Source organism: Aquarana catesbeiana, linkage group LG02 (genome assembly GCF_042186555.1).
Source record: "Aquarana catesbeiana isolate 2022-GZ linkage group LG02, ASM4218655v1, whole genome shotgun sequence".
Classification (NCBI taxonomy): Eukaryota; Metazoa; Chordata; class Amphibia; order Anura; family Ranidae; genus Aquarana; species Aquarana catesbeiana.
Window position 1 is genome coordinate 368,493,933 of NC_133325.1, and position 24,814 is coordinate 368,518,746.

Sequence of the window (24,814 nt, forward strand, 5' to 3'; positions counted from 1 at the left end):
GTGTAAGGAGTGTAGTTGTAATTTGATTTTTTTTTAGTATCTTAGTGATGCATATACTGTGGATGTGTCTACTAGTGGGTTAAGTGGGATATTAAAATCTCCACCTAAAATTAAGCATCCCGATGTAAAACCTGTCAGAGCATTTATCATTCTTTGGCCAAAGTTTACATGTGCCGAGTTGGGGAAGTAGACATTCGCAAGGGTGATGGGGGACCCTGCGTATGTACCCTTCAGAAAGACATACCTTCCTTCTGGATCCACTAGTTTGTCCGATAAATTGAAAGGTGCGTCTTTGCTGAACAGAATTGTAACCCCCTTTGATTGTTGTTAGTGGCATGTACAGCTTCTGTGAAATATGGGCTGGTCAGTTTCGGTATGTGGTTGGTTTGGAAGTGCGTCTCCTGCAGAAAAGCAAAGTGAGGCCTACCTTCCTTGAGTTCCCTTAAGATTGTGGATCTTTTTTCTGGTATGTTCAACCCCCTTACATTGTGCGAAATGATAGTGGGACTGCGCCCCAGTGATGAGTAGGCCATCTGGAAAACCCACAGGTACTGTACATCTCAGTATGTCTGTGAACAAAAATTCAGATTGGTCAAAGATCAGTGTTCAATAATACAGTGGTATATTGGGGGGGGGGGTATTAGAAAAGGAATAGGAAAAGTTAAAGGTAGTAAAGAAAGATAAAGAATATGGAGAGATATTTAAACACTTCAGAGTATATTTGCAACTCTGAAGTAATTAGTTAGTGGTCCTGTGAACAAGAAAATATATCCTGCTCCGCCAGTGCCACTCTGCGGTAGCATGGTAGGACTGCTCTCTAGCGATTGAGAAATAGGTTATCAGTATCTATCAGCCAGAGAGAAGAAGGAACCCGGCCTATAAAGTCAAAATGTTCCAGCCTGTGTACAGTGTATGCACCAAGGTTGGAGTGTAGACATTAGAACCCTGTGAAAAAATAAAAATAAAATAGATAAAAAAAGAGAACAATAAAAAGGGAAAAAAGACAATGGACATTAACCATGTTGATATCCTGGTTAACTCTTCGGCATATGGTGGTTACTGGGGTGTAGTGGCCATAAAGTATTTATGGTACAGGTATCATCTCCTATCCTTCCCCATTGTATTGAAGCATAGTCTTGCAGTGTTTCCAGCTAGTTTATGCCTATGATTCCAAAAGGTTGCATATGGGGGGAAGTGAAGTGGGTGAACCTGGGTTCCTTTTGACCTTCTCCTGTAGGTTATGTTGATTCAGATCTAATTAACCAGTTCCTGCCTTCTAGATAGATGGTGAGTGCTTTCCCAACATCAGTCCCTAGACAACAATCAGAGTGGGGGGGGGGTAAAAGTTTCTTCTCACCAGAAACGGTCTATTAGAAAGGCATTATCAGATCCTCATTTTAATGTGTTCGGAGTCAATTCCAGTATCGTATCCCCAGATGCCGAGGCTAAATTAGGCTTATGTGGTTGTGGGTGGTTGTTTACCAGGTTTGCAGATCTCCCTGATGTTCTTCTGGGGCCCTGGAGGTAGATTGCCTGGCTTTGGGAGTTCCTCCTTGAGAATTAGGACCTCGATTGTGTCTCTTTTTTTGGATGACCTTTTATCTGGGGAAGAGAATGGGGATCTCTGTGACCCTCCGTCAGCCCGTGGGAGAAGAAATTCTTGGTACCAATCTGGGAGTGCAATAGGTTCCATTTGCAACGATTCAAAAAAATCAGGCAAATCTGTAGGAGTGCGTAGTACATGTTGTTTTCCTGCATGTGTCACTCTGAGGGTGAAGGGAAAGCCCCACGTGTACTTTAAGTCATGTGCCCTTAATTTATCCAACAGGGGTCGCAGAGCCCTGCGATTTTTCAGGGTTATTTGTGAGAGATCATGAAACAGCATAATCGTCTCGCCGTTGAACACTATGCTGTCGTTTCTCCTGGCTTTATTTTTTATAGCTTCTTTAAGTGGGAAGTTTTGTAAGCAGCAAATTATGTCCCTGGGAGGGGCGGTGTCAGGGCCTTTAGGTCTTAAGGCTCTATGAGCTCGTACAAAGTCAATTGCTGTGTCCTCTTGCCTTTCTAAAAGGCTATTAAAGACCCTCTGTAAAGCTGGGATTATTTGTGCTGTATCTACTGACTCAGGGATCCCCCTCACCCTAATATTACAATGTCTGCCCCTGTTGTCCAGGTCTTCCAAGTGTCTATTTATTTCAATAAGGTGGGAGGAATGAGTCAGCGCCACATTTTCAAGAATATGCAGCCTTTTGTCCCTTTGTTTTCCATTCGTTTCTACAGCAGCTAGTTTTTCAGTCAGTACAAGCAGGTTAGATTTAGGATCCGTTATGGCTGCTGAGAAAGTGGATTTTATATCTGCTGCGAAGCCTGACATGTCTGCATAGGTTAGGGGTTGATTTGTATGGGTATAGCCCCTACCTGAGCCTCCTGTCGTGGATAGTGAATCCTCGCTGAAGTCCTCCTCCTCCCGCTGTGTCCGCACCATTTTGTTGCCTGCCATGCTGCCACTGGAGATCGCCTGGTTTCGGAAGAGATCAGTTATGTTCCTGGCAGATGTGGTGATGGTGGAGCGTTTCCATCGGGTCTGTGGCATCTGGAGAAGCTTTCTGCCCATAGCTGGAATGCTGGAAGCAGGGTATCTCGCTGCAGGCCGGGTTTCCTCACGGACAGTAACACGTAAAGAAACTGCACTTAGGATGGGCCTGCATGGTACAAAAACAGGTTGCTGCCTCCCCTATGCAGAGCACTCACAAGGGTACTCTGCTAACCATGTATGAACAAAAAGAAAGGGGTTAATTGGCACTACCTGGAAACCTAAATGCTAATGCATATATAGGAAAAAACATACGAGTAGTTTGATGTTAATACAGTGTTGCACACCAATGTACATATCATCCCAGTCTGTAGGTTAAAATAAAATGCCTCAATGACTGGTAGGAGTAAGGGGTCCTCGGATCCCTAATCGGTAGAATGTTTTGTTATGTATATAGAGGTAAATTGTATAACAAGTAAACAGAATGATATATAGGTAGATTGCCTAAGTTGGTGCAGTGTATTACCAGAGATAATCCGCTCTGTATATATTTAATATACACTGTGCCAACTGTATAGAGCAAGGACAAGCAATCACCCAATTTAGTCCATTTCAACTTATACCAACCACACTGTTGCAACTTGACTAGTATGATAGGGCTGGAACAAAACATATGTCACAATGAGTATATTAAAGTATTGTATATTAGTCCCATAAGTTTGTATCTACATCAGCCACATCCATATGTGTACATGGCTCAGGCATATACTGTGGGCCTTATGAATACCTTACAGTTCATATATTAAAGCCTGGACCCGGCATATGCTGCAATAATTCAATCAAAAATAGTATACAATAGTCCCATAAACTTGTATCTGCATCAAATCAGGAACTCCCAGGGGTGACTTTGGTGCTTAGAATGTTGCCAGGTGACTTTTGTGCTCCCCCTTCTGATTTCCTACTCACCGACTCCTGGTGCCCCTGCAGGGGTAATGGGCATGTAGTACTTTAAATGGAAATCACAGCTCCTTGTTGGTTGCGGTGGGTGCCTCAGGTATATCCTGGCTGATGGAGATGTTGCAATGCCCTCATGCATTAAAGACATAAAAAAGGGGCTTCCATAGTATAATAACGTAAAAAATCCCTGCTGACATCCCCCATCTCGATATATGGTCTGGCTTGATTTTTAATCTGTTTTCTGTCGAGAATCAGTGTCATCCTGCCTCAGTGTACAACTGGGTAAGAATATACAAAAAAACCTTTTGGGACATTTATTTTATGTTTTTATAAATAAAGGGTTTTTTTTATAGTCCACCACCTCCTCTGCATGCTGTGGCTGGATAGCACGGGCAAACTCACTAAACAGAGGAAATGATGCCCTGCCTGAGGACTGACCATCATGCCTACCTTTGCCTGTGGACACATTTGTTGCTGGCCTCCTTACAGTGCCAAGGGAATATCTGCCTTTCTTTGTCTGCCTTTCTTTGTTGTCCTCTCATTATTGGGGGGGAGGGGCGGTGCTTATAAACAAATGTAAAGAAGAAGTTGAAATCTATACGTAGATGCACTTTAATCAATGTAAAGAGGTGTTTGTTGCACTTTAATTTGAGTACTCACACTACACATACACACTCCATGGATACACTATAATATACTGCAATGTAATGCGCCAAACATACAGTAATGCACAAAACTATATGGCTTTAAACTGGCAGTAACGCACACAGAACTATATGGCATTAAACTGGCAGTAACGCACACAGAACTAGATGGCGTTAAACTGGCAGTAACACACGCAAAACTATATGGCGTTAAACTGGCAGTAACACACATAGAACTATTGACGTTAAACTGGCAGTTACGCACACAAAATGATATGGCGTTAAACTGGCACTAACGCATGCAAAACTATATGGTGTTAAACTGACAGTAACGCACGCAAAACGCTATGGCATTAAACTGGCAGTAACGCACAGAGAAGTAAATGGCGTTAAACTGGCAGTAACGCACACAGAAGTAAATGGCGTTAAACTGGCAGTAACGCAATAAAATAGATGGTATTCAACCATCACTACACTGATGCTATCTGAACTGTCCCTACTCTAGCTATACACTAATGTCAAGATTACTGACACGGTCTCACTACACTACACTGAAACTATATGAGCTGTCCCTACTCCACACTAATGTATGTATGAATGACACGGTCTCACTACACTACAGTGAAACTATTTGAGCTGTCCCTACTCTAGCTGAACACTATGCAAAGCTGAATGATGGTTCACCTCACTACACTCACACTATCCCTAGACTGACACTAAACTAATATTCTACACTGACAATTGAAGCAAAATAGCACAGTATAGCACACTGACGAACTGATAGCACTGAACAGAGCACTGTTCTATCTCTCTCCACAAAAACAGGAAAATAGTGCTGCGCAAATATAAGAGTCCTTAGAAGTCATAAATCAGATGTGAGGAATAAATAATATGGAAGACAGGAACCACCAATGGACACTCCGGATAACAAAAAACAACTATTTGGTGACTGTGATCCCTCCACCGGACATGGATGGCCCCTCACCTTAATTATTCGACCTGAAACAGGTCACATATCATGGACAGCATACACTGGGTGGATAAATCCAGGTGATGATGATATAGCCTCCACATTTCAGCATTCAACAAGTGGGAACGAATGATGCATATGTAACACAAAAAGCAAAAACCATAGTGCTCTCCGTAGCAATTTTATTAAATAAAGAAAGTAAAAGATTGCACTCACAGAAACCGGCACTCAGCTCCGAGTGCCGGCTAGGAAGCTTGCGATCGTATCAACCAATGGCCGCGGGTGACGTCATACGCTCCTAACCCCCGTACACGTTACGTCCTGTGGGCGGGACTTCATCAGCGTGGGGCGGGATGCGTAATGACGGCCCGCGTTGTATATATACTGAACCATGGTAACGGCAGCACCAATCAGAAGCACGGAACCCAGAGATCAAAGGAGGGACAAAAATCAAGCACATCCCAGCCGCTGCATCTGGAATAATGGTTAGCGTAACACTCAACCTCCATAGGAGTCAGGAGAAGTACATGCTGCCTACCAATATGCAAATAATTCCACGAATGGAAATTGAAAATACATCTAGTAGTGAACAGCTTACATCTAACCCCCAGATATATAAATCTTCAAACAGAGTTGAGTAGCTTGGTGTTCATTCCAAAATATGGAAAAAATAACAATTTATTTTTTAAAAACGCATACAATCATGCTAAAAAAATTGCATAAAATATAGTAAAACATATAAAAAAGACATCAGACCACGGGCATCGGCTAGATATGATCGCATGTACATAATAAATTAATGATTACAAATAATGAACAAATAAAAATATAAATAAAAAATATATAAAAAATATAAAATGTATTATCTATTGGAAATAAAACAGTTCAAATCGAAATCAACATTCATTCCAGCTGGAGAGAGGACCTTAGTCTCGTAGATCCAGAATGATTCTCTACGGCTAAGCTGTCTGATGTAATGGCCACCTCTCCACTGACGGGGAACCTTTTCTATTCCCCAAAATTTGAGGCATTTAGGGTCCCTCTGGTGACAAAGGCGAAAGTGCCTAGACACACTATGGGTTTTAACCCCCCGCTTAATGTTACTGATGTGTTCACCAACTCTCACGTGTAGTGCTCTTGAGGTCCGGCCCACATACTGGAGGCCACAATCGCACTCTAGCATGTAGACCACCCCCACTGATGAGCACGTAATCAGACCATCAATTTGGTAGCTTTTGTGTGTGACATTAGAAATAAAATCCTTCCGCCTTTTCATATTTCTACTAGCCTTCCTACATGAGGCACATTTACCACACGCGTAGAAGCCAGATAGAAAACCAAACAGCCTATTGGTCCCTGTGTTGGGTGGATCAATGACCCCTGGGGCTAACCTATCACGTAAAGACGGGGCCTTGCGGTATATAAACCGAGGATGCTCAGGGAGAACCGGTCCTAGAGTACGGTCCCCTTTAAGAATTGGCCAATGTTTAGCTATTATATGTTCTAATTTTTTATACTGGATATTGTAATCCAGTATAATACGATAGCTTGTAGCATTGTCTCCTATTTCCGTAGGTTTCACCTTATCCGCCACCACAGTGTTTCTATCAGTTGCCAATACTTTCGCTATTTCTGCATCTACCAAAGCTTGCGTATACCCTTTTTCCTTAAACCTAGTTGCTAGCACTTGAGACTGTAATAAGAAATCTTTATCTGAGGTACAATTACGACGCAAACTAATAAATTGGCCTCTTGGTATATTACAGAGCCAAGACTTATGGTGACAACTAGTCAGTGGAATGTACGCATTCCTATCAGTTGTTTTAAAGTGATTTCTGGTTTGGAAGCCCACCTCCCCTTTAAAAATTTCAAGACCTAGAAATGTGATCTGTTGTAGGTTGATCGTCCATGTTAATTCAATATTTTTGTTATTATCATTCAACTTGTCCATAAAGTTTTGTAAGCTCGCCATATCGCCTTCCCAAACCATAATTAAATCATCAATATATCGTCTGTAGCACGACAATTGCGACGGGGGGTCGCGAAATAATACATTTTATATTTTTTATATATTTTTTATTTATATTTTTATTTGTTCATTGTTTGTAATCATTAATTTATTATGTACATGCGATCATATCTAGCCGATGCCCGCGGTCTGATGTCTTTTTTATATGTTTTACTATATTTTATTTTATGCAATTTTTTTAGCATGATTGTATGCGTTTTTAAAAAATAAATTATAATTTTTTCCACATTTTGGAATGAACACCAAGCTAGTCAACTCTGTTTGAAGATTTACATATCTGGGGGTTGGATGTAAGCTGTTCACTACTAGATGTATTTTCAATTTCCATTCGTGGAATTATTTGCATATTGGTAGGCAGCATGTACTTCTCCTGACTCCTATGGAGGTTGAGTGTTACGCTAACCATTATTCCAGATTCAGCGGCTGGGATGTGCTTGATTTTTGTCCCCCCTTTGATCTCTGGGTTCCGTGCTTCTGATTGGTGCTGCCGTTACCATGGTTCAGTATATATACAACGCGGGCCGTCATTACACATCCCGCCCCACGCTGATGAAGTCCCGCCCACAGGACGTAACGCGTACGGGGGTTAGGAGCGTATGACGTCACCCGCGGCCATTGGTTGATACGATCCCAAGCTTCCTAGCCGACACTCGGAGCTGAGTGCCGGTTTCTGTGAGTGCAATCTTTTACTTTCTTTATTTAATAAAATTGCTACGGAGAGCACTATGGTTTTTGCTTTTTGTGTTACATATGCATCATTCGTTCCCACTTGTTGAATGCTGAAATGTGGAGGCTATACCATCATCACCTGGATTTATCCACCCAGTGTATGCTGTCCATGATATGTGACCTGTTTCAGGTCGAATAATTAAGGTGAGGGGCCATCCATGTCCGGTGGAGGGATCACAGTCACCAAATAGTTGTTTTCTGTTATCCGGAGTGTCCACTGGTGGTTCCTGTCTTCCATATTATTTATTCCTCACATCTGATTTATGACTTCTAAGGACTCTTATATTGGCGCAGCACTATTTTCCTGTTTTTATGTCATTGAGGTGTTGTTGAATTAGCCTTAGTGTCTGCTTGCATTTATTATTTTTTGGTGTCCGTTTGATCTGTCAGCGCTGAATTTATTTATATATATATTCCTGACTATCTCTCTCCACGCCAAAGTCACACTGAAAATGGCTGCCATTGAAAATACTTTTATACCGTGGGGCGGGAATGAGCCATGATTGGATAAAGTCATGATGACAGTGTCCAATCATGACTCTGAAAGTACTTTCTGCCCTGATTGCCTTATGCCGCGTTCACACGGTCGGACTTTTCGGCTACAAAAGTCCGACAGCCCCTCCGACAGACTTTCGACTGACTTTTGGCGGACTTACGGTGGACTTTCTAACGAACGGACTTAACTACATACGATCACACAAAAGTCCGACGGATTCGTACGTGATGACGTACGACCAGATTAAAATAGGGAAGTTGATAGCCAGTAGCCAATAGCTGCCCTAGCGTGGGTTTTTGTCCGTCGGACTAGCATACAGACGAGCGGATTTCTGGGTCCGGCGGAGTTACGACGTAAATATTTGAAGCATGTTCCAAATCTAAAGTCCATCAGATTTGTGACTGGAAAAGTCCGCTGAAGGTCTGGTGAAGCCCACACATGATCCGATTGTCCACCGGATTTGGTCTGTTGGCGTCCGTCGGACCAGTCCGGTCGAAAAGTCTGACCGTGTGTATGCAGCATAAGGCTTTCACTGCTTCAGCCAATCAGGGCTTGCAATGCACTGTTCGGCGCCTCAATGCATTGTAGTCGGTTAGGGGGGCCTGAGCAAACGGTTGAATGACCCGTTTGTTCGGCTTTTCGCTGAGTGAAAAAGTTCACTGCGAAAGTTCGGCCCGAACGTATGCTTGGGCCGAACCGTTCTTCCATTCCTAGTCAGCAGCATTGTCAGTCGGTAGGGGAGGGGTGGCAGAGGTAGAATGAAATGTATTAGACGGTGTATAAACTCCAGCTTACACTTTATAAGCAGTTGCAGCAAACAGTGTTTTTCCTTTTGAGATAAAGGGTTTTCATGAATAAGTCGATAAATATATTCACCCCTGCCAGTGTTAAGCTGTTTATCTCACCCATGTAAACTGGTACATTCTGCTGGAGAGCTTGGTCCTTTTGAAAAACAGCAGTATTGCTGTCTGTTTTACTAGATGAAAATATAAGAAAGAAAAAAGCCTATAAAGGAAACTATTACAGCCATCACATCTAAGTGTTGGTAAGTTGTATAATAAATGTTTGCTTTTGGGTTTAAAGTGTTTGTTAACTCAAAAAAAAATGTTCCCTTAAAGCATGTTATACAGCACAGTGTTTGTGCTGTGTCATTTGGACCCCTCTATCACCTGCAATACCTGGCTGATCCTGCCTGGCTATACCCTCCCCCCTGTAAACTGACCACGGTGTATCATGGCTGCTGAGCCCTGACACCATAGTCAGTTACGTCCTTCCATCATCCGTAGCCCTGCCGTCTCGTCTATGCTCTTTCCTCCCTCCCTCCCTGTCTGTCAGCTCCTTGTCCATGCTGCTCTGCTTCTCACCCCTCTCCCCTCCTGCTGCTCAAATTATGGTTAAAATTACATAATTCTCTCTATGTATTAATGTAATGTGCCCTGTGTCTATGCCTTATAAAAATAATGTTGCATTATACCTGTTTCAGAGCACTGATCGGCGGTCACGTGATCCGCCATCTCTTTCCTCCCTCACATGACAGCTGCAGTGGGCAGGGCTGCCTCTCTCCTCCTGAGAGAGGAGAGAGACAGTGGATCACATGACTGATGATCAGAGCTCTGAAATCGGTATATTGCAGGCTTATTTCTATAAGGCATAGACACAGGGCACATTACAATATTACATAGAGAGGATTATGTAATTTTAACCTAGTGGGTTAACAAACCCTTTAATACTGCTTTAAAGGCAAATTTCATTAGTGTCTTCATATTGCGATCCCATTGAATACCACTGTCACTGCTAAGATCAATGCTTCCCTTTCTGGGCCTACAGCCATGGTCAAAAGTTTTGAGAATGACACAAATATTAATTTTCACAAAGTCTGCAGCTTCAGTGTTTTCAGATCTTTTTGTCAGATGTTACTATGGTATATTGAAGTATAATTACAAGCATTTTATAAGTGTCAAAGGTTTTTATTGACAATTACATTAAGTTTATGCAAAGAGTCAATATTTGCAGTGTTGACTATATAGAGAAAAATCCGTGCTAGTGTGTTATCAAAAGTAAATACAGCAGCTGTGCACTAAAACCTAAATACTAGGTTAATTAAATATGTATATCCTAAAAGTGCAGAGCTAAATAAAATTACCATGTGCAAAACACCATATATGACATAGTGCAAAACCTTTGAAATGAACAAAAATCCAATCAAAATATTATTCAATCCAAAAATGTCCTTATACAAAAGTGCAAAATATATTTCATTCATAAAGTGCAAAGTTCATAAACTGATCACTAAAGTGCTCCTGTGCAAACAGTTCATGCATGCCAGTGTCCTACACTGGATAGATCGGTCCTGACGGCACAGTGCTCAGACACTCACCATTGTGACACCTTCACAATAAATCACATGGGGGCTTACCAAACCACCAGCGATCTTTCAGCGCTTATTGGGATCTCTGATCCTCAGATGGAAATCCGGAAGTATTCCCCCGCCAACCTCACTGTGTTCCCCTTATGGTGACAAGATGATCCAGCTCACTGTCTCGGAAGGAATGGATGGATGAATCCTCAGAGTCAAAATGGGTAAAAAAACAGGGAGACTTCTCATGGTGTAGTAGGGTCTCAACCGTTTTATTTTAAAATCAGTGCACTTACATATAAAACAAAGATGCTGCTGGCTGTAAATCTCTTCACTATAGTCATTGCTATCCTTCAAAACATCATTAATTCAAAAAGCATCTGTGCAGCAGCGTGTGTGCATCGTCCCTACGATCGTTTCGTTATATGTAACGTCATCAGGGGTTGACCCTACTTGCAGTGTTGACCCTTCTTTTTCAAGAGCTCTGCAATTCACCCTGGCATGCTGTCAAACTACTTCTGGACCACATCCTGACTGATGGCAGCCCATTCTAGCATAATCAATGCTTGGAGTTTGTAAGAATTTGTGTGTCTTTTTTTTGTTAACCCGCCTCTTGAGGATTGACCACAAATTGTGAATGGGATTAAAGTATGGGAAGTTTCCTGGCCGTGGACCCAAAATTTCAATATTTTGTTCCCCAAGCCACTTAGTTATTACTTTTGCCTTATGGGAAGGTGCTCCATCATGCTGGAAAAGGCATTGTTCATCAACAAACATAGATGGTTGGGAGAAGTTGCTCTCTAAAATTTTTTTTTTCCCTTTATTCATGGCTATGTTCTTAGTCAAAATTGTGAGTGAGCCCACTCCCTTGGCTGAGAAGCAACCCCACACATGAATTGTCTCAGGATGCTTTATTGTTGGCATGACACAGGACTGATGGTAGCGCTCACCTTTTCTTCTCCGGACAAGGTTTTTTCCTGGATGCCCCAAACAATCAGAAAGGAGATTCATCAGAGAAAATTACTTTACCCCAGTCCTCAGCAGTCCAATCCCTGTACCTTTTGCAGAATATCTGTCTGTCCATGATGTTTTTCCTGCTGAGAAGTGGCTTCTTTGCTGCCCTTCCTGACACCAGGCCATCCTCCAAAAGTCTTTGCCTCACTGTACGTGCAGATGCACTCACACATTCCTGCTGCCATTCCTGGGCAAGCTCTGCACTGGTGGCCCCCCAATCCCACAGCCAAATCAATCGTAGGAGACGGTCCTGGTGCTGGCTGGACTTTCTTGGGCCTTCTTCACAAATGCAGTGGAAATTATTTTTTTTTATGGGATTAAGTTAATTTTCATGGCAAAGAGGGAATTCATCTGATCACTCTTCATCACATTATGGAGTATATGCAAATTGCCATCATAAAAATTGAGGCAGCAGATTTTGTGAAAATGTATATTTGTTTTATTCTCAAAAGTTTTGGCCACAGCTGTACTTTATCCACAAGATGTGTTCCATGAGAATATCAATCGATTACTGCCAGAAATGGTCTTATGTTTCTCAACAAGTAGTATCCCAGGATAAATCCTGTCTGTTTTTCATGTATCAAGCCTGCAATATGTTTTGCCATTAAAAGCTACTATACTTTTTATATCCTTGTGTTACTCTTTTGGTTCAGTCTTATTTTGTTAAGATTTTTGCATTAAAAATAACAGATTTAATAGAAAGAAAGAATACAGAGGGATCAGAAAACAGGTCTCCCATTGTCGAGATTAGTGGTGCACCGAAATAAAAATTTTGGTGCTGAAATAGAAAATTCCTGATCAACTTGGCTGAAAATCGAAACGGACAGTTAAAAAAAAAAAAAAAAAAATATATATATATATATATATATATATATATATATATATATATATATATATATATATATATATATAATTAATGTGACTGGCGTTTTTGCATTGAAGTCAATAGGAAACAATTCTGCATTGCAGTCAATAAGGGGTGTTTTTGCATTGAAGTCAATGGGATGTGATTTTGCATTGAACTCAATGGGATGTGATTTTGCATTGAAGTCAATGGGATGTGATTTTGCATTAAAGTCAATAGGGGGCATTTTTGCATTGCAGTCAATGGGACGCAATTTTGCTTTTAAGTCAATTGGACGCGATTTTGTGTAGGAGTCAATACGGGGCGTTTTTGCATTGCAGTCAATAGGGGGCATTTTTGCATTGAAGTCAATGGGACACGATTCTGCATTGAAGTCAATATGAGTTCAATGGGAGAAAAAAGTTAACTGTGTTTACTATGCTTCGGTTTGTGAATGAACAGGAAGTCACTCAGCACAGAGTACTTCCCATTCATTCACTGCCCTGTGCAGCTGAGGCTGCAGAGAAAGGCATGTGTGTTTGAGCTTTGGGTTGCACACCCTACTGCAATAGGCTGCACACACCTATGCAGAGCTTCTATCGGATACTCAAGAAAGGTAATGGCTTTGTCAGGTAAATTAGATGTTGCCCTCCTCTAGAGTCAACGTATCATGTGCTACCAGTCAGCTGACAGGTTCATTAGATTACAAGGAGGCCATAGTCAAACCGCTACAGCTGGTATCTTAAATTAGATAAGAGAATTGCAGGGAAAAGGGGACAGTAGAAAAGAGGGGGAGCAGGTGAGGAGGGAGGGATATGGAGGGAAGCGGGGGAGTAGTGGGCACTCCATCATGGCTCACTAAATGCTGTGGAAATGTCCTCCGTGATCCAATCCTGGAATGCTGTGGAGCAAAGAAATATAAACCACAAGGTCCAAGTTTGTTTAAACTATTCTTCCCTATTCTTTTAGTGTGACAGCAGATGTTCGAGGTCCCTGATGGAGTTCAGATCATTAGCCCATTCCACAAGGATGGTGGTGGTCAGTTACCAATATCAGGGAATGGCTGCTGCTACAAATTGTCTAAGGACATCTTTTTTTGCAGGCTTAGTGGGTCCTGGATTCATGGAGAGGAGTGTCAGTGTGACATCAGGATGCGATTCACCATGAGCTTACAGTAAAGGGTGAGGATTTGCAACCAGAATGCTTTAATGGGGGGTATTCCCACCATATGTAGATCATGGTGCCCTTGGCCATCATGTATCTGGGACTGTACAATCAAACTAGTGGAGGACAGAAGGGCACCTATACTACCCGGTTATAAGTTTAAACCCTTTTTTCTGTATCTTGGTTGCTTATGATAATTTATGAGTCGGGGTAAAGCACTTCTCCAAATCTGGAAGAGCGATGGTGGTTTGGAGTTCCCTTTGCCAAGTTAGTGTGTAGGAGGGGAGGTCAGGCATGGCGGCTTGTCCTACTCTCTTGATATGATATTGAACAAAATAAAGGGCAGCCAACATACCGAGTAGATTCATTTATGCATTCATTTGAAAGCTGGAACATCACACTGAAACCAAGGAATTGTTCTATTCAACCTGCCCTTAGGGCACATTGTTGAGTTGCTGTAAGCAAAGGTCTTTGCAAATGTAACATAGTGAGAACAAGTGGACATGTGAGCACTAGCTATGCTGTATTATAGACAAATGCATTTTCGTCAGAATTTCAGGTATTTTCGTTATCGTTTTAACAAATGATAACGAAAGTGCAGAATCCGAAAAACGAAAGATCCGACATCAACAAATGCTTTATTTTCATTTTCGTTGCTACAACAGTTCAATATAGATAGGAGATTCGACATGATGATGACAATAACAATCTGTGTCCATCAAACCTGTGGTCGAATGTGCCTAACCTTAACTCTATTAGTCCAAGATTATTCTACATAGAGAGAAAAAATTTGACGTAGGGGAGAAAAGATTTGACGTAGGGGAGAAAAGATAAATAAAAATAATGATGATGATGATGAATGTTATTGGCTGACTGTAACCAAAGAGGAGGAGCAGTAAAATAGCTAGAACTAAGTACACACGTACTTTGGCTTATGGTGTCTGTTGAAAGTTCTAAGAAGATTCGACGGAGCAGGTAAACTATACGGCATCGTACAGTTTAGCTGCTCCGTCGAATCTGCTTTGAACATTCGACAGACACCAGAAATAAATAAAAACAAATTTCGGGAATAACTAAATAAATTAATTTTTCGGACGAAAACGAAATTCCGAAACAGTGAGCACATGTCTACTGTATTGTCATCATTGAAGTCTTACCTGATTGTGGTTGAAAAGTTATTTTGTGAATGGAAGAAAATAGTTGGAGATGAACAGACTTGAAGTTATATGAAGACCTGGAGAAAGGGGACTAAAAAGAAACTAAAATATTCAAATACAAATAGGCCGTAGAGAAAAAAGGAAGGGGGAGGGGGTATAGAGAGACAGTGTGTAAGAAAAGCCTCAGTGTTGTGTTGGTGCTGGGCTATGGTTTTTTATACTGTAATTCATATATTTTCAAGGGTGCCTTTATGTAGCACACACCACTGCATCATCTCCATTTTCTTAAAATAATGTAACAGTTTTATATCTTATGTGTAGACTTTTAACAGAATGTTAGACAATTTCACTGATCATTTAGGGCTCATTCAAATGATTAAGACACCAGTGAGTAATGTTTATTAGGTCATGTTTGTCATAACTTACTATGTCCATAAGAAGTTTAATAATATATGGATTCTATTGAAGAGCCAATATTCAATCACAGAGTTCGTGTATTAGTATTGTATGACGTAAATTCATAAACAATGGCAGCAAATGCTATAGCTACTCTATCCAACAAATACATTAAACAAATACATTACATTCTGTAAATACATTACATTCATGCATGCTGCTGACTACCGTTGTAGAAAATATAAATAAATAGCTATAAATTCAACTGCCACATTCTTTTATATTATCTAGGTTAAGCCACTAATCCCGTGACTATACATATACTATACATACTTGAACTAGCCAATCCACTGGCTCTTTGAGGCACTTGAAAAAATTATATCCTGCAACATATTAAACGATATGTTTGCTTGCATTTAAATAAGGGATTTTGCATTTTCTGCTTCTAAAAGGCAGTGTTTACAATTACTAAGGCACAAATCTATTACATCTTTTAGATATTGGATTCAGAAAAGATTGAATTTTTTTATTGTATATTTAATGAATTCATTTACTGAGACCAAGCTGACAAAATAAGAAATTGGACAACAAGTCAGCTTTAATTACTATAATATTACCTTGAAACGTTTGCTTTTTTAAAGTTGTTATAGACAAGAACAGCGAAATCTGGCATCCTGTTAGTGGAGCTGGAAACCTTCAAGGCAGCAGTAAAATCAGTGCCAGTTAATAAATCCACCTCATCAAGGGAAAATATACTTGTAGCAGATCTAAAATAATATAGATAAGACAGCTTCAGTACAAAGACTAGCCACTGCTGGGATTAGCTTCAGCTTTGGGTTGAACATGAGATCAACCTGAACCCAAGTAGTTCACAGTACAAGAAAATTATTACTATTATTATTAATAATATTATTGTTATTCAGGGTTTATATAGCACCAACAGCTTGTGCAGTACTTCACAACATTAAATCAGACAGTACAGTTACAATATAATTCAATACAAGCGGAATCAAAGGGCCCTGCTTGTTAGAGATTACAATCTAAATGGGAAGGGTTTCCAGGAATCGCCTAAAAGTGGACAGAGTAGGAGATAGTCGGACAGATTGGGGTAAGGAGTTCCAGAGGATGGGAGAGGTTCTTTAGAAGTCCTGGAGGTGAGAATGGGAGGAGGTGATGGGGGAGCTAGAAAGCTGGAGGTCTTGGGAAGAACAAAGAAAACAGTTTGGTTGGTATTACGGATGGTCCCGATGTTCGAATCGAACATAAGTTCCAGTCAAACACTGGGTGTTCGTTTGTTCGCAAACAAACTGAACATATGTGGCGTCCGTGGCAAATTTGAGCGCTGCGGAGCACCCCATAATGCACTGCGACATTGCAGTGCATTGACAGCTGCTGATTGGCCAAAGCATGCACCTGACTGAAGTAATATGACCTAACAACAGTGACTCCATCTTGGCAGCTATAAGTTTATATACCTTTAATTTAGGGACAGGAAGGTGACAGGAAGATGACTTATTAGTCATCACCAGATGGTGTGTTCACTCTGGTAACCTTATGACAGCCATGTTTTAGAGGTTATAGGCTTGTATAACCATATAATGATGAACTGTTTAATTATTAATGATATTCAATATATCCTCTTACTAACCACTCCCTCCCCCTTATTGTGATTGGTTATGATTGGTAAAGTTGAACCAAATATAAGCTGTATACTCACCCAATAAATCTCAGACACTTTTTTGAACTCACTCCGTGTATTCTTCTGTTCATTGAAGTTGTCTCCCAGTACTGGGGGTCTCTCAGTGGTATGCGGTATTAACCCTTGGCTAGTCTGTCGTATACCTGGCGTACCTTAATTTCCCTTTCAGATGGAGGCACTGCTGAGATAAGGTGATTCATTTTGATGAGTAAATTATTTTGTCTTATTCTGACGAATTGTTTCTTGCCTCAGTTCTGATAAAACCTTAGCCTCTTAAATTTTAGGGCTGTTACTGATTAAAATTTTCGTGTTCGATTAATCCATTCTTTTTAATTGATTAATCGACTAATTTCGATTAATTATAATGCACAAACAGATCCAACTTCTTTTAGCTGATTTAGCACCGTTGTTATGGCAAGAGCCAAAGTCGGACATAGCGGGGCATGGCTAGGACATCATACGTCATAAACTCAGCCTCACCGTGCCCATAATATCAGCCTTACCATGCCCATAATCGCAGCCTCACCGTGCCCATAATCGCAGCCTTACCGTGCCCATAATGCAGTCTCACCGTGCCCATAATCTCAGACTTACCGTGCCCATAATCGCAGCCTTGCCATTCCCATAATGCAGTCTCACCATGCTCATAATCGCAGCCTCGCCGTGTCTATAATGGCAGCCTCACCGTGCCCATAATGCAGTCTCACCGTGCCTATAATACAGTCTCACAGTGCTCATAATGCAGTCTCACCATGCCCTTAATCGCAGCCTCTCTGTAGTCAGTGCCTGTGCCTGGATTACACAGTCTGCGGGCATCTCCCGCTGTGTGTCTCGGAGCTGAGTGTGAAAACTTTGGCCGCGCTGTGAGAAAAGTCCCGCCCTCCTCCTAGATCAGCTTGTGTGATAGACAGAACACTGCGTCTATCACACAAGCTGATCTAGGAGGAGGAGGGGACTTTTCTCACAGTGCGGCCAAAGTTTTCCACTCAGCTTGGAGACACACAGCGGGAGATGCCCGCAGACTGTGTATGACATATAGTGGAGGAGGAGGGAGCAGAGCGCTGCGCTGCAGCCACAGCTTGGCCCAAAGCAGCCCCAGGGCAGGCAGCCTACCGATCAAAAAAATTTAGTTTGATCAAAATAATTAGCGATTTATTGAGGAATTAATCGTTAATTTCCACAGCCCTATTAAATTTTAATTAGGAAGGGAGATGGACCATGCCTTATAGTGGCTTTTGGTAAGCCCGGCTTTTTGTAAGCCTGTTAAGAAGTTTTAAGTAGTACTAAACTCCTTTTGGGAAGGAGGGAAAAGTGTTAATAGGGCAATCACCACTGGGGCCCACAAACTCTTGCTCTATCTGGCTTTTCTTGTCTATCGCATTGCATAAAGTATAAAGATTAGAGTATAAGATATCTGTTGTGTGAAACACGGCTGCAAGGTGAGGCAGTTCTGGTTTCACGGTTATAATGGGTCGGTCACAGGGAAAGATTCCCCCCCAATCCTGGAGAAAATTGTAAGGATTATGTAGCTAAAGTATGTTGGACTAGTTGAGTTGAGTTTGTGAATCCCTGGGTGTCTAACATGGCTGGATGGACAGAGAACATGCATAGTAGTGATCTAGTCCCTCGGGAGGGGGATCATAGTGAATTTCATATGGACATGGTAAAGGGTTTGTGTCTGGGTGATAAGAAAGGTTTCCCATGGTATTCAGGTGACCCTCAGTGGAACATGGAGTATATGAGGAAAGGAGGTGAGATTTGGTTGCAATATGCCCTTTATTGGTTTCAAAGAAATAATAAGAAACAGAAGAAATGCATCATTAAACCAAGTGATGAGGACACTAAGAAAAGCCATAGGGGTGAAGCAGATAAAAAGAGATTGGATCCAACCATTCTTCCTTTCCCGTTTAACACTAATCCTCAGCCGTATGCTACACAGATCTATCTGAGTCTTACGAGGGAGGATATAGACCGGTTGGCAGGGCACCATGCCACACACAGGAGACAGGCCCAGGCATCTGCTCCAGAGTCACAGGTTGTGCAGGTGTCTGCCCCACAGGCAGTGGAACCTGCGCAGTCGGTAGAGATCACTGTGCAACAAAAAGCACAGGTACAGCAGGTGGGGGGAGCTGATTCCCAGGTGGCATCAGGACTTGGTACCTCTACTACGCTGGACATGTCTGAGGACTGTAAGACCGAAGCTTTGGGGGAAGCACCCACACCATCTGCTCGTACAGTAAAGAAAGTCAAGCCAAAAGTAAAAAAAGTCAAAAGAGAAAAAGCCGTTAGGGAAGCTAAAACTCCTGTTGTGAGCACCCTGCCTCGTACAAAGAGCGTAATGATCTATTACAAACCACAGAAAGCTCCAGAAACACAGTACAAGCAGCCCCCACCATAGCAGAATCTGTAGTAGAGTCATTGCCTCTGTGTTCGTCTGATGAATCTGTCATAGAGACGTCTGAATGGGGGGCCTCTGAGGAGTTCCCCCTCACACCCACAGAATATGACAAGAAGATAGAGGAGGCTAGGAAGTTGTACCTGAAATCTAGGCAGATCGCCACAGCGTTGGTTAAAACTCCGTGCAGCACAAGACGGAGTAATATTCCCCCTGTCACTGACACTGAGGAAGCTGCAAATTATCCTTTCATGACTATAGCAGACAATATGTTGAAACGGCCGATAGACAGTGATGAGCTGAATAAAATAATTAAATATTGCCCCAAACCAGGTATTTCAACCGGGGGTACTTTTGCATACTTGAAAAAGGCTTGTAAAGGCAGGAATTACACACAAGAAGACATGCACTTAATCATTGACAGCATAATGGGGCACACTACAGCATGGGAGTGGGCCAGGATATCCTCCATTTCAATAATTTCTGCCTTAAATGTGAAGTCGGGTGAGTATCCCTTAAACAGGGAAAATGGGAGAGAGCAGATGTGGGCAGAGATTGAGGCTGAGCTAAAATGGGTTTTTCAAAACAAATCTTCCCTCCCCACTGCAATAGCATGTAAGAAAATATCAGGTGAAACAGTGTTATGCCCCGTACACACGGTCGGATTTTCCGACGGAAAATGTGTGATAGGACCTTGTTGTCGGAAATTCCGACCGTGTGTAGGCTCCATCACACATTTTCCATCGGATTTTCCGACACACAAAGTTTGAGAGCAGGATATAAAATTTTCCGACAACAAAATCCGTTGTCGGAAATTCCGATCGTGTGTACACAAATCTGACGGACAAAGTGCCACGCATGCTCAGAATAAATAAAGAGATGAAAGCTATTGGCTACTGCCCTGTTTATAGTCCCAACGTACGTGTTTTATGTCACCGCGTTCTGAACGATCGGATTTTCCGACAACTTTGTGTGACCGTGTGTATGCAAGACAACTTTGAGCCAACATCCGTCGGAAAAAATCCTAGGATTTTGTTGTCGGAATGTCCGAACAAAGTCCGACCGTGTGTACGGGGCATTAGAGTTTTGGAAGAGGTTCATGGAAGTTTGGACACAGGAAGCGGGATTGTCACTTGGGGATGATATGATTAGTTTGATGATGCAGACTTACTTATCTAACCTTAGGCCACAGGTGTGTCTGATGGTTAAACAGATGATATCTGATTGGCCTGGTAGTACCCTAGAAGAGAAAGTTAACAGATGCAGCAGGTTGTTTTGAAATGAAAGAGTAAGTAGTAAGTGTTCATTTCCAGGGTGGCCACAGGATGGCCCACCCCAGGAAAATGATGGCCGGGGGGGGGAGGGGGACTATGGGGAGGATGGGGAAGAGCTAGGGGTAAAGGCAGAGGTCTCGCACATTTTCCCCCCGGCAACCTCAGCAGAGGTCTCGCATACTTTCCCCCAGATCTTGCTGTTTCAACTGTAGAGCAGAGGATCATTGGAGAAAGCAGTGCCCCTATGAGTCCCAGAACCAAACCCTCCCAAGCCAAACCTACCAGCCCTTACCATCCACACAAAATAGGTTCCAACAACAAACAAACCAGCCAGCTCAAGGACCTAAATACCCCATTCACTGGCCAAGCCAACAAAAGCAATGAAGCTGCCCTGAAGGTGGTATCCCGGCATTCCCTCTTATCTCTTATTCCTCTGAGGAGCAACCGATCATGACATTATATGCCTGCGGGAAATTGATTCCTTTACTAGCTGATTCTGGGGCAACAAAGTCCAGTCTAAGTGAGGATTTTATAGGGGAGAGATGACACATGCTGAGCCTTCGGTGGGAATTAACGGGATAGTCACTAAAACTTTCAAAACCCCTCCCCTTTCAGTGTACCACGATGCTAATGGATGGATACTGTGCCGCCATAAGTTTCGGATAATCACAAACTGCCCTGTGAATCTCTTTGGAAGGGATTTAATGGGAAAATTAGGCATTAAACTAGAAATGACAGAAGAGGGGGGTGTTATTGCACATTCAAAGAAGTTCCCAATCTGAGTAGGGATGAGCTTCGCGTTAGAGTCGAACCCATGTTCGACTCGAACATCGGCTTTTCGATCGTTCGCCGAATTGCAAACGTTATGGGCCGTTCGCGCCAAATTCGTGTGGTGCGTCATAGCCCATAATTCACTGTGCCATCGCAGTGCATTGCTGGCTGATGATTGGCCAAGCATGCACTATGACCCGCATGCTTGGCCAATCACAGCGCCGTCAGTAAAGAGAGCTGTAATTGGCCAAAGCCAGGGTGGCTTTGCCAATTATGGCTCAGGGATTTTGGAACACGCTCCACACTATATAAGGCCTGCACGGCGGCCCTGTGTAGTGTGTTCCAGCGTGCTTAGATAGACAGAGAGACAGTGTATTGTGTATATATATATGCATCCCAAGTGTTGTATCTATATATACACACTGTATTCAGTTTAGCTAGATCCGTTCCTGTTATCTTCCTACTGACAGGCGGGCTTGTCTTGTTACAGTATTTACAGCTACCTGAAGAAAATTGCTGGTGTTCTTTTGATCCTATTAGTACCACAGTCAGGCAGCTAGACTATTTAGAGTTAGTGTAGTGCGTCCTCTACACAGTGTTCAGTTAAAGCTACAAGTTAGTTTAGTGTGACCTCTGCACAGTGTTCAGCTAAAGCTACAAGTTAGGGTAGTGCATCCTCCTCACAGTGTTCAGCTAAAGCTACAAGTTGGTGTAGTGCATCCTCCTCACAGTGTTCAGCTAAAACTACAAGTTAGTGTAGTGTGACCTCTGCACAGTGTTCAGCTAAAGCTACAAGTTAGGGTAGTGCATCCTCCTCACAGTGTTCAGCTAAAGCTACAAGTTGGTGTAGTGCCTCCTCCTCACAGTGTTCAGCTAAAACTACAAGTTAGTGTAGTGTGTCCTCTGAACAGTGTTCAGCTAAAACTACAAGTTAGTGTAGTGCGTCCTCCTCACAGTGTTCAGCTAAAACTACAAGTTAGTGTAGTGCGTCCTCCCCACAGTGTTCAGCTAAAACTACAAGTTAGTGTAGTGCGACCTCTGCACAGTGTTCAGCTAAAGCTACAAGTTAGTGTAGTGCGTCCTCCTCACAGTGTTCAGCTCAAAACTACAAGTTAGTGTAGTGTGACCTCTGCACAGTGTACAGCTAAAGCTACAAGTTAGTGTAGTGCGTCCTCCTCACAGTGTTCAGCTAAAACTACAAGTTAGTGTAGTGCGACCTCTGCACAGTGTTCAGCTAAAGCTACAAGTTAGTGTAGTGCGTCCTCCTCAGTGTTCAGATAAAAATACAAGTTAGTGTAGTGTGACCTCTGCACAGTGTTCAGCTAAAGCTACAAGTTAGGGTAGTCTGTCCTGCTCACAGTGTTCAGCTAAAGCTACAAGTTAGTTTAGTGTGACCTCTGCACAGTGTTCAGCTAAAGCTACAAGTTAGGGTAGTGCGTTCTCCTCACAGTGTTCAGCTAAAGCTACAAGTTGGTGTAGTGCATCCTCCTCACAGTGTTCAGCTAAAACTACAAGTTAGTGTAGTGTGTCCTCTGAACAGTGTTCAGCTAAAACTACAATTTAGTGTAGTGCATCCTCCTCACAGTGTTCAGCTAAAGCTACAAGTTAGTTTAGTGTGACCTCTGCACAGTGTTCAGCTAAAGCTACAAGTTAGGGTAGTGCGTCCTCCTCACAGTGTTCAGCTAAAGCTACAAGTTATTTTAGTGTGACCTCTGCACAGTGTTCAGCTAAAGCTACAAGTTAGGGTAGTGCGTCCTCTTCACAGTGTTCAGCTAAAGCTACAAGTTAGTTTAGTGTGACCTCTGCACAGTGTTCAGCTAAAGCTACAAGTTAGGGTATTGCGTCCTCCTCACAGTGTTCAGCTAAAGCTACAAGTTATTTTAGTGTGACCTCTGCACAGTGTTCAGCTAAAGCTACAAGTTAGGGTAGTGCGTCCTCTTCACAGTGTTCAGCTAAAGCTACAAGTTAGTTTAGTGTGACCTCTGCACAGTGTTCAGCTAAAGCTACAAGTTAGGGTAGTGCGTCCTCCTCACAGTGTTCAGCTAAAGCTACAAGTTGGTGTAGTGCGTCCTCCTCACAGTGTTCAGCTAAAACTACAAGTTAGTGTAGTGCGACCTCTGCACAGTGTTCAGCTAAAGCTACAAGTTAGTGTAGTGCGTCCTCTGAACAGTGTTCAGCTAAAGCTACAAGTTAGTGTAGTGCGTCCTCCTCACAGTATTCAGCTAAAACTACAAGTTAGTGTAGTGTGAGCTCTGCACAGTGTTCAGCTAAAGCTACCTGTCGAAGGTTGGTGGTGTTTTCCTGATCCTATCACTACCGCAGGCAGCTAAATAAGCTACAAGTTAGTTTTTTGCGAGCTTTGCACAGTGTTCACCTAAAGCTACCTGTCAAAGGTTGGTGGTGTTTTCCTGATCCTATCACTACCGCAGGCAGCTAAATAAGCTACAAGTTAGTTTTTTGCAAGCTCTGCACAGTGTTCACCTAAAGCTACCTGTCGAAGGTTGGTGGTGTTCTCATACTACAGGCGGGCAGTTGATTTTGCTAGCTGCAGTATCAGTATGTATATATATATATATATCCCAGCTTAGTGCAGCTACAGGCCATTAGTATGTCTGGAAGGTCAACAAGGAGAGGCAGACAGTCACAAGCCAATAAAAAAGGGCAAGCAGGCTCTGTGTCTAGAGGCAACAGTGCTGGTCGTGGAGATGATGCATCCTCATCAGCACGTGGCCGTGGGACACACTTGGCCTTTTTTACGGCAGCTGGCCGTGTTGAGCCGCAACATACGGAAGACTTGGTCGAGTGGATGACCAAGCCGTCCTCATCCTCCTGATCCTCTCTCACCCTCTCTCAGGTTGCCCTCCAGGGGCCAACCTAAGGGCAGCACACTGACTGCATCACCACCCCAAGGCTCCGCATATGCAGGGCGCTGCTGTCTCTGTGCGTTATTCCAAAAGTTCTTTGGTGTGGGCCTTTTTTGAGATGAGTGCATCAGATCGCACCGCTGCTATTTGCAACTTATGTCTCAAGCGTATCTCGCTTGGCCAAAACATCTCTCGCTTGGGCACCACATGCTTGACCAGACATATGATGACCTGCCATGCAGTTCGTTGGCAAGCGTATCTAAAAGACCCACACCAAAGAACAAAGAGGACCTCTCCTTGCTCCTCATCAGCTGAGATCTCCAACCCCACTATACCTTCAGTCCTCTCTGAGACCTGCACTGAGAGGAATGAAGGTGTAGAATTAGGTGTGTCACAGCCAAGTACTTGTGGGCAATCTGCTTTCGGTACACCGACGTCAGATTGAACCAGGCAAATTTCCCTGCCCCAGCTGCTGCACCGCCGAAAGAAGTTCACTCCCAGCCATCCACATGCCCAGCGGTT